The 13,994-nt window shown below is 33.2% G+C and overlaps 1 pseudogene across 1 annotated transcript; it reads left to right on the forward strand.

Moving 5' to 3' along the window:
• The first annotated feature begins 327 nt into the window (after window positions 1-327).
• LOC149785528 (uncharacterized) lies at window positions 328-13,631 on the forward strand (annotated as a pseudogene). Its single transcript, XR_016425485.1, has 14 exons — window positions 328-410; window positions 1,508-1,740; window positions 2,374-2,505; window positions 3,603-3,770; window positions 4,086-4,222; window positions 5,618-5,723; window positions 6,472-6,555; window positions 6,760-6,939; window positions 7,228-7,317; window positions 7,542-7,627; window positions 10,126-10,184; window positions 10,562-10,624; window positions 11,343-11,527; window positions 12,181-13,631. The product of XR_016425485.1 is annotated as an uncharacterized LOC149785528 (transcript).
• Window positions 13,632-13,994: the final 363 nt, after the last annotated feature.

The following is a 13,994-nucleotide window of genomic DNA, read 5'->3' on the forward strand; positions in this document are numbered from 1 at the left end:
AAATTTGCTTTGAAAATACAGTAAGGTCCAGTTCTGCTTGGACCAACTTTGTACTCGATTTCTTAGGCACCTAAACTTCAGGCTGTAAATCTAGTTTTCATCCAAGGTTTTTTCTTTCCTATAACAGAGATTGTGGGAAGGTAATTGAAGCAATTTCACTTTTCAGATTATGTCAACAAAAGAGCTAATTTATTCAACTTTATTGTGCTGACAGGTCATACAACTTGTTTTTATTTTCACTTTCACATTTTCAGATTTGTTTTTCGAATAAGACTGTAATCACTGATTTCTCTTTTCCCAGAATGGTACCTTCATATATGTTCACGTGGATACACCAGTATGGACATGACCAGACAATCATACTTGCGTATCCAGCTATCACCAAGACATTGTCATAATAGACGACAAAGGTAATATGTCATAAGATGTTAATATATAAATAGTTAAATGTTTGAAACCTTTGTGATTTTAGAAAGAAGCCGTCAGTTTCTGCAGTGTGGGGGCAATTGATTCGATATTCACCAGTGAATTTAATCCTAAGATTTTGTTCAGTGCTAACATTTTTTATCATGTTAGGAGGTTAAGTACACATTATACAGACCACCCATACAGTGAGGTATATTGGACTTGAAATATCCTGTATTTGGGCAGTAGCCTTTATAAATAAAATCCTTCAATTTCAATACAGTTCATATTGTTCCTGAAAAGTCATTTAATTGTTTGAAAATATCTGCACAAAACTTGAATCCAGCTGATAGAATGCATATGTTACAACTGAATGAAATAGGTCACTTGTGAAATTAAGAATTCTGATATTTATGCATTCTCTACCCCCTCCCCTGAATACATAATTAAACTGGAATAAAATTTAGTGGATTAAATGATATACAATACTGGTGGATTACAGTGCAAGATATGCAGAAGGTTCACTTTCAGTACACTTCTGCACTGACCATTTTAGCATTAGACTAATGGGTGAGTTATAGCTTGGTGATGTGGTTGCTTTTTCTTTGTTTTTATATCCCTCTCAATTTTGTATGATAGAAAATTCATTTAAAAAGATGCTGTGAAAATTTTTTACTGTGTGCCCAAGGTGCAAACTATTCTGTAATGATGTCTGTATATATGTTCCCTATATCATTTCACACCAATAACTCTGCCATGTACCATGTTTTGGCTGGCTTTCACTTTGACTATGGAGGAAGCCTATCATTTTCAGGATCACCATGTCAGTGTTAAAGTTCACTGTGACTGAAAATGAAATAGGGTTCTGCCCATGAAGATCAGTTTGTTAATGACTTACATGTGGTTTAAGGAAGAAATATATTGATTTTTGTTCAAATGTTAACATTGGGAAGACATACAATATATCCTTGATCTCCAAGAAACAATGAATAGGAACAATTGTTCCAATGCATTCTATGAAATGATACAGTTGTCTGTATTACCTGCTATTGTAAGTTGAATGGAACCAAAGACTGAACATTCTACATGCATTTGCTTCCAGGCAGACAACATAAGCGAGTCATGAAATTTTGCAGTTGTGAACTTCCAGCTGAGACCATGCTGAGAAGCTACCTGTGGCCATCATCACCAAAGAAGCCAGTACTTGCTTTCCACATAGGCCTTCTTGAGTGGTTGACAGCACTTATGTTGGAGTGCCAGGTGTCTGCGAAAGGATTTTGTGAAGCTTTGAAAGCTAAGCACTCTAAACATCAGCAAGGCCTGATTGAGTCAGAGGTAGATGCTTACATTTTAAATTTTAAGAGGTAGATTGAAATATTTTCTTAAATGTATATACATTTAGTCAAATGCATGTCATGGAGAAATCTTAAACTCTTGCAGACACTATTTTTAATAAGAAATGCTTAATTGCTGGATTTGAAGTAATGTGTTTAATTCTAATTATGTTGAAGTTTTAATGCTGCAGTGTATCACTGAAGAGTACTAGTTGATATTTGTTTCCACATGTTGTATGGACACAGAGACATTTGGATAAGTGGAGTTTGTTAATGTTGGCTTTTTTTAATTTGCTTTTCAAAACTGTGTATAAGGTTCATTTTATTATTGCATATATTGTTAAGTTGGACATGTAAAAAATGTTCTGATAATTAATTTTAGATTGAGTTTACAGTGATTTCTTCATTGCAATTGTTCTGTTTTGCATCCATGTGTTTCATACTTTGTTGTGTTGTGCTAAGTCTTATACATAATTTCTACATTGTGTAGCTGTGTTCAATCACTGTCATGAGAAAAATTGTTGTAATATAGCATGTTGCAAGGAAACCTGTTTTAAGCAGGCAGATTTTATTAATAGAATCAGAAGTGAAAATAAATCTGGTTTCAATTTTAATATAATTTTCTCTCTTCCAGGTGAACAATGTGTACAAAATTTTGATGAAAGAGTGCCTGATCCAGTATCGAAATTTCCAACACAGACTTCGCCACCCTAAGCATCTGTGTGAAGATCTTGGTACAGGGACTCAGTGTCCAGCATGCTTTCAAGTACATTTATTTATCTTCCTTTTCATATAGAAAATGAATTATAAATGTTGATAAATATTTCAACCTTTTTTCTTAATTTTCTTGTCAGTATTAAACTTTGTTTGTCAAATATAACATACGAGTCCAATGCTGTGAGAAATAATGAACCAGGAGATTAATGCATGTCCTTTCGGTGTTACTAATGAAATAGAACTTTTGAACATGTAAACTCCTTATGTTTTGGTTCCCTCTAGCAGAATATTGTTGTTTATACATTATACTTGGTAGTGTTGGGTGTTATACCTCTTGATCTCAGAAATATCCTTATTGAACATTTAGGGGATGTTCGTTTAGTAATGGTGCACAAAGGGGGTAGGTGGGTTTGAAATTTGCATGTGTGTGCATTGGGGGCATGTGTTAAGACCATTTAGTACATATGTGCCTAATGACATAAACTATATTATAGCTATGAATAAAACTTATATGTCTTAGCCAGCAACAAATAGCCTATAGTATTGGCACACCTTCCAATTTGTTTACACCCCATTACTGATTTTAAAAATGAAAAGCATCAAGGAAAAAAGTTATAAATATGTGCAGTAAATAATTTTTTATTGTAAGAGGGTAGTATTCCATTCAGTGCATTGCACTTGCATATTAAGTGGGTATGATCAAGTATAAGGCAAAGTGTACTCACAGGGTAGGAAAAAGTACACCATTAAATATGGGAAGGTGGATAGAAATTGGCCATTTTTTATCGTGAATTCTAAATGGACTCCTCCTTACAAGTTTTCTTCTTAATGCAATAGTGAAAGTTATATTCTGCCAACCAAATTTTATATACATTTAGAATAAGAAAGGCACCAATCATTCTTAATGTCATTGAGGGCTGAGATTAAGTTCACTGTTAATTCTACTAGATGGATGTTTTGATTACAACTTAATTGCAATTTTTAAACACTATGTTGTATTTTTAAATCATCACATTGAAGATCAGGATAACTAATGTTAAAAGTTCTAGAGTTTTTCATTTTCACAACATTTTTGCAAGTAAGATAACAAATGTACACAGGATGAATTTTAAAAATATTTTGATATTATTTTGGGCAATATTTTAGAATCCCAAGAAGATAGTGTCATTTGATGCCGATTTCCAGCTGGTGAGGAGGCTTGCATCTGGATACACCACTTCCAAACCCAAGCATGAAGGAAATTTCTTTTTGGACCAGATGGAAGTGGATAAATTTGTTGAAAATTATTCAAGTGGCTTAACCAAAAATGAAGTAGTAAGTATCATATAAGCAATATAATTGGTTTGATATTTGAAGAACCCAAAAAAATCAGTTCTTAATTTTGTAATGAAGAGAAGAAAAAAATGGAGAAAAATCTGCAATTTGTCATACAGAAATTTTGGAGAATTTGCTTTGGGAAATTATTCAAGTTTATTTTGCTATAAAGTTGCTTACATGTTGTAAACAATCAAAGTTGAACTAAGATGTGCTTTTTCCACTTTAATTTGATTATAATGAGTGGAAGGCCTTGGTATGAATTCTTATGTGCATACATTGATCTTATAAATGCAAGTCCTTACTGTATTGCAGGACTGTAATGAATTTCAAGCAGGAAATGCACTTAGATCTAAAGTCAAGAACAAAAAACTTGACGTTACAGCAGTCTTTGGATCAGCATGCCGCCATGAGTTCCCGTACCTTTTCTTCAACCTTAAACATGGTGAAAGGTAATGTTTGTAAATTTAATGTTTGGCATGAAATGTTTCTTTTTGGGATTTCCTCATATGGAATATAAAAAATATGCATTCTGGGATATCAAGAGTTTTATTTTCATAGAGTAAGGTTGACAGTAACTTAATACTTTATACAGTATTTGAATCACTCAGAAAATAAGAAATGTGCTAATTGAGCACAGAAGTTACTGTAACAACTTTTAATTATCGAGTTTGGGTACATCCATTTAGTATGTACGTAAAAATCTGGCAAAGCTCTACCCTTCCCCCCTCCCTGTACACATGCATACTTTTTTACACCACCACCCTGCATACATACGCTTGACGCCCCATCCCCCTCCTCTCCCCCACCCTCGAATTCTATAGAACGGTCTATATTTCATCCATGCAGAAACTATAAAGGATTAATAATACCTGTTTAATAAAACAGATAATCCAGCGATGTTGAATGTCTGGCTGCATCAAAGAAATAAGCTGCATAACTTTAAACAGTTTGTCTATTGTCTGCTAAAATTCAAATGCCGACTGAATCCAATCGAACAGGTTATGCATTAGATGAATTATTATGAAGGCTTCACACACACACACACCATTATCTATGCGTACATATATTATCAGTAGATACCCCCCCCATATGCAAGTGTTTACATTTGGGTCACACACACCCATGCATACATACTAAATGGATGGCCCCTTTCTGTATTAGTTTGAGTGGTCAATAAAGATGTTTTTAATTAGAAAAGCATGCTCTGTGCTCATAGAGGAATATCACATGAAAAGCATAGAGATAGGTACATTGTTGCTTTCATGCCATTGTTCTTTTTTTCAATAATAATAATAATGGAAAAAAACTATGCTAAAGTTGATAATTATGAATTATTTTGTACATAGATAAACAGGAATTGCACCTGATACTATATGAAGATCATCTTCAATTTGTCTACATGGATACATTTTTAAGAATTTCAGTTCCTTTTATTTATACCCTCTTTTCCAAACTTCTTTTTGTTATATGTAATGTTTCAAATTGATGAAATGTCTTTGAAGGAAACATATAGGAGATGAATAATACATTGTGGAGACAAATTTGAAATTCTGCTGACAAGTTAAATCTCAAATCACAATATGGGATCACTATACTAAATATCAATAAATGTTCTAAACTTGTATGGCCTCATTGAACATTTTCTTCTTGACAAGAGCGCTTGAGAGTATTCCACCAACCCTAAATGATTTTCTATTACAATTCGTGACACAGGAGTACTTATGCATATGAACTCATTCTGAGTTACTGATTTTTGGCCCATCTTAAAACCATACCTCATACTTTTGAAATAAAAAACCAGTAGATTTTAGAATCCCAGTATATCTATATTCTTTTATTTACAGAATTGGATACTCTGTTTTCCTTTTGGAAAAGGTAGTAGCAGAAAACAAGAATGTTGATCTACATGTCATGTATGATATAGCTTGTGTGTTAGAAAGCCACCTGAAGGTATTGACCATCCTGTTTCATTAGAATATTTCTCCTATACAACTTTGCTGTTTTATGGATTTAAACAATATAACACATTTCCTCATTTATGAGAGTTAATACTTTAAAAACATAAGGTGTATTGCTCATGTTATGATTGCAAAATTGAATTTAAGCTTATGCAATATAAATCTCATTAAAGGGGCAACTATTTTCTTAAATATGGAAATTTGCTAACAATAAACCTTTAATTAAATTGATAATATTGGCTTTATTTCATTGGCTTTTTAAAACATTCAGAGATTCCATAAATTGAAGTCATTTTAAGACATATCTTCAAAGAATAGTCATGTTTCATATCTATATATTTAGACACTCCAAAGCAATAAAGCACAAATTTAGCAGTATCTTTATTTATTTTAGAAATATTAAATCTTGTTTAATATCATGCATACTTATGTAGATGCTTCAGATTTTTTATTTATATGGATTTTGTATTTTACTGCACTGAAACACTTGAAGTTGATATGATGCAGAAGAAGGTAGAGTAAAGCAAATGGACAAAGCAAGTTAGCTGATTCATTTGATCTGATTGTGGGAATCAAACCCGCATCATTAAGAAAATATGCGCTATTGAACCTTTCTTTCATATGCATCTCTAAAAGTGTATTATTCTTATGGCAAAAGTATACAACTCGTTGTTGTCTCTTTGCCACTACTTATGCTAAGAACATTTCAGTTTCTTTATGTCTTTATATATTTGTTTTAGAAAAATCAGCAGATGGATCTTCTAGATGCAGTGAAACTTTCAATTCCAGCATTTCACTGTTATGGTCACAAGATGTCATGTCAGGTTTGCATACTTTCCTATAATTTAAATTTCTATTGCATATTATATTTTTATAAATGAATAATAAATTCCTGTATAAAACACTGCATTATAATACCCAAAACTTGTTAACTGAACAATACTTGTGTATTTTTTAATGTTGTTAAACTTGTGAAGCTGGACTGTGTAATACAGAGTTGCCAAAATCAGTTCATCATTTTATTTCAGATTTTGTACAATCCACGAAGAACCACTGGCTTGGGACTGTCCGATGGAGATGTGTTGAACGTCTCTGGTCATTTTTGGGAAAATTTTCCAACATTTCTAAAGAAATGACTCCAGAAAATAGAATTGACCTCCTTGTGGATGGACTCATTCATTATGGACAGAAAGTGACTCGCAAACAAGGTATTCAAAACATTCTTTCATTGTTTACATAATGAGATATCAAAGTATATCTTAAAGTATTCAACTTTTGTAAGACAATAAAGTAGTGATAGTATCTTTTTGTGGTTCCTCTGATTTATGGAGACTTTTGAATTTTAGATCAACCGTCATGAAACCAAGGTATTATTTTGATCACTATACATGTGACAACTTAAATGGGCAATTTCTACAACAATAATGTTTGCTTTTTCTTCCAGTCATCATAATAATTTGTTTTTTTTCATGAGCTCTTTAGCTATCTTGTTGCAGGTAAAGCACTCTCAGACAAGCTTCACAGAGCAGAAGACTTGAGACGAAAAAGCTCCCAGATGCTGCAGGAAACACTTGGAACAATATCAGGTAATAATATCTTTAGTTTGTGTGTTGATGGTTTACTACCCAGAATGAAAAATTCTAATATGTTAGCATGTTTTTTTATAACATCTTCTTGACTTTTAAAATATTTGTTATATTTTTTAAAAATATTTTTGAATATGACACTCAACAAATAGTTTCTTTATATTTTGTTTCTTCAATATTTAAACATTTCTATAGTCAAGTATGAACTCATTTTTCAATTTTAGGAGTTTCTGCTCATGATGTCAGACAGTGGTCAGCAACAGAGAAACAGCTGCATGCCACTACCAGCACTATTAGAAATGGGAACAAGGTATGCCCATGCAATTCTCTTAATATTTTTTATGGTATTTCCTCACAATAGCTAAGAAGGATCACCAACCATTCAGTATTTTCACTTGTATAGTCTTAAAAAGGCAGATCTGTTATACACTATAATGATTAGTGGGACTACCAATTACTGCTTCATATTCTGATGTTTTTAACAGCAATTTTAACAAAGTTGCAAGACAGTCTAATTCCTTATTGTTACGCTTTTTATCCTGCACACTTATTGTTTACTTATATTATGTCAGTCTCCTTTTGTTATGATAAGTAAACTGTGGTTTAAGTTCATCAGAAAAGAATAATTTTCCTGTATATTATATGTCTTCATAAAACAAAGATTGCATCACTGTTATAATAATAATAATTGAGATCTGTTATTTTGTTCATTGCATCAGCCATAGTGGCAGTGTAAGATTGATGTTGTAGACATCCATTCACTTTGTGCATATGTACTTTGACCCATATAAGGTTTATATTGATTTTGCAGTTCTTAGTTTAAAGAAGTAGAACTTTCATATTTTAAACTAATACAGTAAAACCTGTCATGAGCGACCTCTGCTATGAGCGACCACCTGTCATTTCCGACCACAATCGTAATGCACGGATCGATTTTACTATATAAACGCTCTGTTATGAACGACCACCTGCTGAACGCGACCAGCGACCGCGATTTCTTGGCAAAATATGCATTTTGACACTGCTATGAACGACCGCATCGCCAAAAAATCAAAACAGATTGACACCACTGACCTTAACTTAATCCTTTGTAAACACTAGAGCTCGGGATAAATGTAGTATGCAAACAAAGTGCACATTAAATAACACTATAGTTGAACAACCATATATCGGGATAAACACCTCTAACCATCATTTAATCCTTAGTAACAAAGACTGCATAAATAGCAAAGATTGCTCTAATAAAGTATTTAAAAATAATTTGTCTTACCAGTTTTGTGAAATTTACAACTCCAGCGTACGGTGTCATTTGTAAACTGCAGTAAACCAGACTAAAGTACATGTCACTAACCGCCATTGTAGTGCCGAAGTCATGTGAATAGCCAGTAAGAGTAACATCAAAGGGAGTAATGATGGATATACGCAGTCAATTTAGAGGTTTGTATTTTTTCTTTATCTGTATGAAAACTCACAAAACGCCGGTAGTCCTTATGTCCAAGTGAGAAATCGTTTGAAAGGGCTTCAGTGTTGGTTTGAGTACGTCGTTTGCTTTCCAGTTAATCCATAATGCCTGGACGGTGAATGAGCTCATTGTCTTTAATACTAGTAAGTGAGAATCATTTCCGGATTTTTTTAAAATTATTTTTTATTTCTTTTGTTAGTGTTTCACCAAACCACAATCTGTTTACGTGGGTGCAGATGGTCGGAACATTTGTTTATCGAGCTATAACTCTGTTGATTTAAACTTCGTCTCAGAATAAATGTACAGTATTGTTTCCAGACGAGTTAATTATGTATTTTGGTTTCATTCATTGGTACATAATATATATTTATTCCACAATTCCCCAAAACCTGATCAAAACCGATAGTCTTTATAACGTCAACACTAATAACAACGGCAGAATCTCCGCTGAAAAAAAGAAAAATTTTAACACTGGAAGAAAGGATTAATGTCATTGAAAGAAATGAAAAAGACGAGACCACTCGCAAAACAGCAGTCAGCTTAAGCGTCGGTAAAACGCAAGTTCAAAATGTAATCAAAGACAAGAAGTCCATTAGAAACGAATGGCAGAAAGGTGCACAAGCAAAGAGGAAATATGCCACGGCACGACGGACAGTTTACGGAGATCTGAACGAGCGAGTATGGGAGTGGTTTTGTGTCGCAAGGAGTAAAAACATACCAGTAAGTGGGAAGTTGATTCATGAAAGGGCAATAACTGAGATACATGTTCAGACCAAATAGCTGAGTAAAACATGTCAACAAAGAAGTATAATGGATTTCTTTAAAAAAAAAAACAAGTGAATAAGTGTATAAAATAAGATATATACATCATATCTGTTAATTTTTTGTATATATTAATGTGATGTTGAAACATAAATTTTATTCTCGTTTGATAGATGTATATTTTTATTATATAAAGATATTTTGAGAGGAATGCATGCATTATTTAACAAGATTCATGAATAAAGGATATGATACATGTACAGTGAGTATGGGTATTATTTATTTTTCAACAATGCTAACTATTGACCCTGAAAACCAGTCCATTTTCACACACCTCTTATGAGAGACCACCTGTCTTGAGAGACCGCTTTTGGTTGGCAGAAGGGGCGGTCTCTCATAACAGGTTTTACTGTATGTCCATTACTATGTAAAAAAAACAACAGCTTCAGTATATCAAATATGTTAACTGACTTTACATCTTTGGCCAAAGAAAGTAAATAATTTATATTTGTGTTTTTTAAATCAAGGCATAAGAATACCTTACTGAATATTTTAATAATTTTGTCCTAATTATTTATTTTCAGAATCAGTTCACTTCATCAGAGACCTATGCAGTTAACTTAAAGAAGTACTTCCAATTCAGGTAATATTTATATTTCCTGCCAAGGTCAGCTATGTGAAAAATAATATTAATTTACCCAACAAGTAGCCTTTTGCCACAACTGAGAAAGAACTTGCATTAAAAATTTGTCTCAGATTTTTGCAGAATTCATAAGAAATAGAAGTTTGGTGTAATTTAAATATGGGGGGGTCTTCTCTTTAATTTTACTCATTGTCAGTGTATTTCATTATGCCTCACTGTAATTGTTGAAATTCAGATTATTATCTTGGTGGTATTTTAACATCTTAAATGACTTTTATTACATATATTTACTTTAAATACATTATTTAGATTTACTCAAATGAATTGTGCAGATATGTCTATAAACAGAGTATATTTTGCATAATGCCTCTTTTCAGTCAAGCATTGCTTGCAGTTGTAGACCCAGAGGTGAAGGAAAATATGAAGAAGAAAATATCTAGGTAACTTCTTTTTCTCTTTTGACTGTTTATTATCACCCTTGTCAGTGTACCACATGGATGGAATGCAGTATATTTTTGGAATGAAATTGGTGCATGTACATTAAGTTTTAATAGTGTGGCTTTACAAACATGCAGAAAAGTTAGTTATTTTCACATTTTACTTTCTAATCCTGATTTCTCAGTGTCACAATGGTGACAAAATAATTAGCATTAAACACGACTTTATTAATTTTAATAGATATTAGTTTAGTCCTGATTTTCTTTTCATCACTGACTTTCTTTCCCTCTTTTGAAAATGGATCTTCAAGAAAGATTGTTTCATTCTACCCATGAACACGGGCACAGTAGGACAACTAGGGAAAAAATCCAGAGGCCCAATGTTCAGGAGGCCTACCACCAAAGAAAATTTACAAATAGGGGCCTACTGGATACTTTTTCCTATGGCCCTCAAATCTTGGCCGTAACCAAGATTGTACTCTACATGATTCTGGATAAATTGTGCAAGGATGGTAATGTTTTTAAAGCATTCATTAATGTAACTTCATTTATAGTAGTTGATTTGTTAGTGAACTTTTATTTGAATAAATGACCTATAAATTATCATGATTTTTTGGTTCCACCTAATCTTCAAATGTACTAAATCTTGTGATTATGAAGTTTTGGAATACATTGCCATATCTTACACAATGAATAGTGTAAGTGTGTGTATTCATTTCAGGACAGAACGGGATCTGAAATGGTATGAGACAGCCTTTAAGACACAAAGGTGGTCATTGGAAATAGAAGCCTTCAGAAAAAATATAGATTCTGCAAAGCAGAAAAAATTGTATACCATGATCGAAAAAATGCAAAAATTGATGGCAGAAAGGTCTTTCTTGTTGGAAATGATGAAGAAATATGCTCGTAAGTATTGGTAAACAAGAAACATTTGGACTAATTTTCATTGAAAACAGGATTGGAATAATTAATTATCATATTGGTTAGCAAATGTGGAATGAACCCCGATTTGGGTAGGATTATATTCTACATGGCTCTACCAAAGGTAAAGCAATAGGCAGGTAATGCCTTTTCAACAAAGACATCATATTTTATCAGATTACATTATGAATTTAGACATTTCAAATTTCAGATCCAGTTGAAAGTTTTGTTACAGAAGATTGACCATTCACAACAGAACTGTCTGTTCAGTTACATTGTATTCCTGATCCCGTTACATCTTATTAAGTATCCAGTTATATCTTGTTGATAGGGGCCCCGAGTAGCTGAGTGGTCTGAAGCACCTCTGTTACGGATCACTGCCATCTCACCTCTGTCTGCGTGGGTTCGAGTCTCGGATTCGGCTAATGTGGGTATGTGAGAAAGCTTGCCAGTAGCTTCTCGTGGGTCGGTGGTTCTTTCCAGGGTTTTCCTCCACCATTAATACTGGCCGCCATGTATAGCCTATCGCGTGCTGAAAAATGGTGTTAAACCCTACAACAACAACATATCTTGTTCATAAAACAAGTTGGATTTTTCATAAAGAAATGTGATTCAGCTCTTGTTTTATTTTCTTTCAGGTGGACAAGCTGTGGCAATCAGGGTAGGAAAACTGTTGAAAAAAGTTAATGCCACATTGAAGCGAATGCTTACAGAGTACAATTTGGAGGAGGGACCAAAGGCACCCAACCCAGAGAAATTAGATTTTGATACTTTAAAGCTTAGCACAACAGGTCCAGACATTTCTGATGAAGTTAAAAGAGTTTTGATTGATTTACTTGAAACCATTGATAGGTGTGAGGAAGAGATTGATATGATAAAAACAGAGATGAATTGCACAATTAAATATTACCAGAAGCAGCATGAGTCAGTGTTTAATGTATTTCACAATTCTGTAAATAGAGTAGACCAGTCAGTTCTTTTGTCTGAGGGTCTTAATATTGAGAAAAAAATGGCATACCTTAGAGAAATGTTCAAAGGAAAAATTGACATTGAACATATTCCCTTGAACTTCCACACAACTGTTCAACTGACTGAGCCATATTTGGGAGGAGACATTGATGAAATTATTCTTCATTTGGCATCTGATGAAATAAAACTAGAAGAAGCTGATGAGGATGAATTAGAAGAAGCTGATGAGGATGAATTAGAAGAAGCTGATGGGGATGAATTAGAAGAAGCTGATGAGGATGAATTAGAAGATGAAGTTGAAACTTCAAAAGAAGATGAAGACTAAATTTCAACCACTTATTATGTAATATTTTTATCACTGTTTCATACTCATTCATTAGCAGGGCAAACGTTTCCTTGAATATAATTCAGTTTAGTTGTGCAAATTATTTCTGTTTATATAATATCTACTGACATGGTAGGAACCATAAATTTGAAGATTACTGTTCTATTTATTGGTCTTGATTGATTCAGAGACAGATGTTATCATATATAATTGGTTACTGCATCAATAGTTTACCTCAGTGTAAAAGTTTTACATATGATCATTAACCCTGATTCCATTGAAGGATTGTATCATATTTGGTGTTTAGTGTTGGCAACCATGCATTTCATGTACATGTATCTAATCACTTCAGTCCCCTCTTCTGTATATATAGTGCAGTTTAAAAATTTTGTTGCCTTGTTTTGATCATACAGTTATTGAAATGTAACCAATTTGGAGGACAGGTGGTCAGTGAAACTGCAAATAAAACTTGTATACACAATTACCTTGAATTAGTAGAAAACACCCTTTGAACTTGGGAATAATGGTAAATAGCACACGTCAACTTTGCTTTAAGCAGTGTCTCCGAGTGTTACTGTAATAAATGAAACCATACACAACTAGGCATATGGAAAATGTTCATCCTTCATCGACTTTACTTGCTTTGAGTTCTCTACATTCATGTTGCATATCTAATGTAACACTATCATATTTAACTAACTTGGCCATATTGCATGGAATACATTTTCTGTTTAATCATTGAAATAGGCAAGTCATGTTTGGTTTTATGCTGTTCACAATAAATTGTCAAACATATCTGTGTTTTGTTTTGTATATAACACAAACATATGGTTATGTATTATTTTAAATTACGTGAATTTCTGATGATGTATTGTTTCACTGTTTTGAAACCAAATTTTAATTTACATGTCTTATTCCTGAATGGCCGAGTGGTCTAAAGTGCTCACCATTACAGATCACTGCCATCTCACCTCTGTCTGCATGGTTTCAAGTCTCGGGTTTGGCCAATGTGTGTATGTGAGAAAGCTTGCTAGTAGCTTTGGGTGGATTTGTGAATCTTTCTTGAGTTTTCCCCAGTTCTTCCTTCACCATTTATAATGACCATCATTTATAGCCTAACTTTTACTGAAAAATGGCATTAAGCCCTATAACAACATT

Source organism: Sinohyriopsis cumingii, chromosome 13 (genome assembly GCF_028554795.1).
Source record: "Sinohyriopsis cumingii isolate HCF-2022 chromosome 13, ASM2855479v2, whole genome shotgun sequence".
Taxonomy (NCBI): Eukaryota; Metazoa; Mollusca; class Bivalvia; order Unionida; family Unionidae; genus Sinohyriopsis; species Sinohyriopsis cumingii.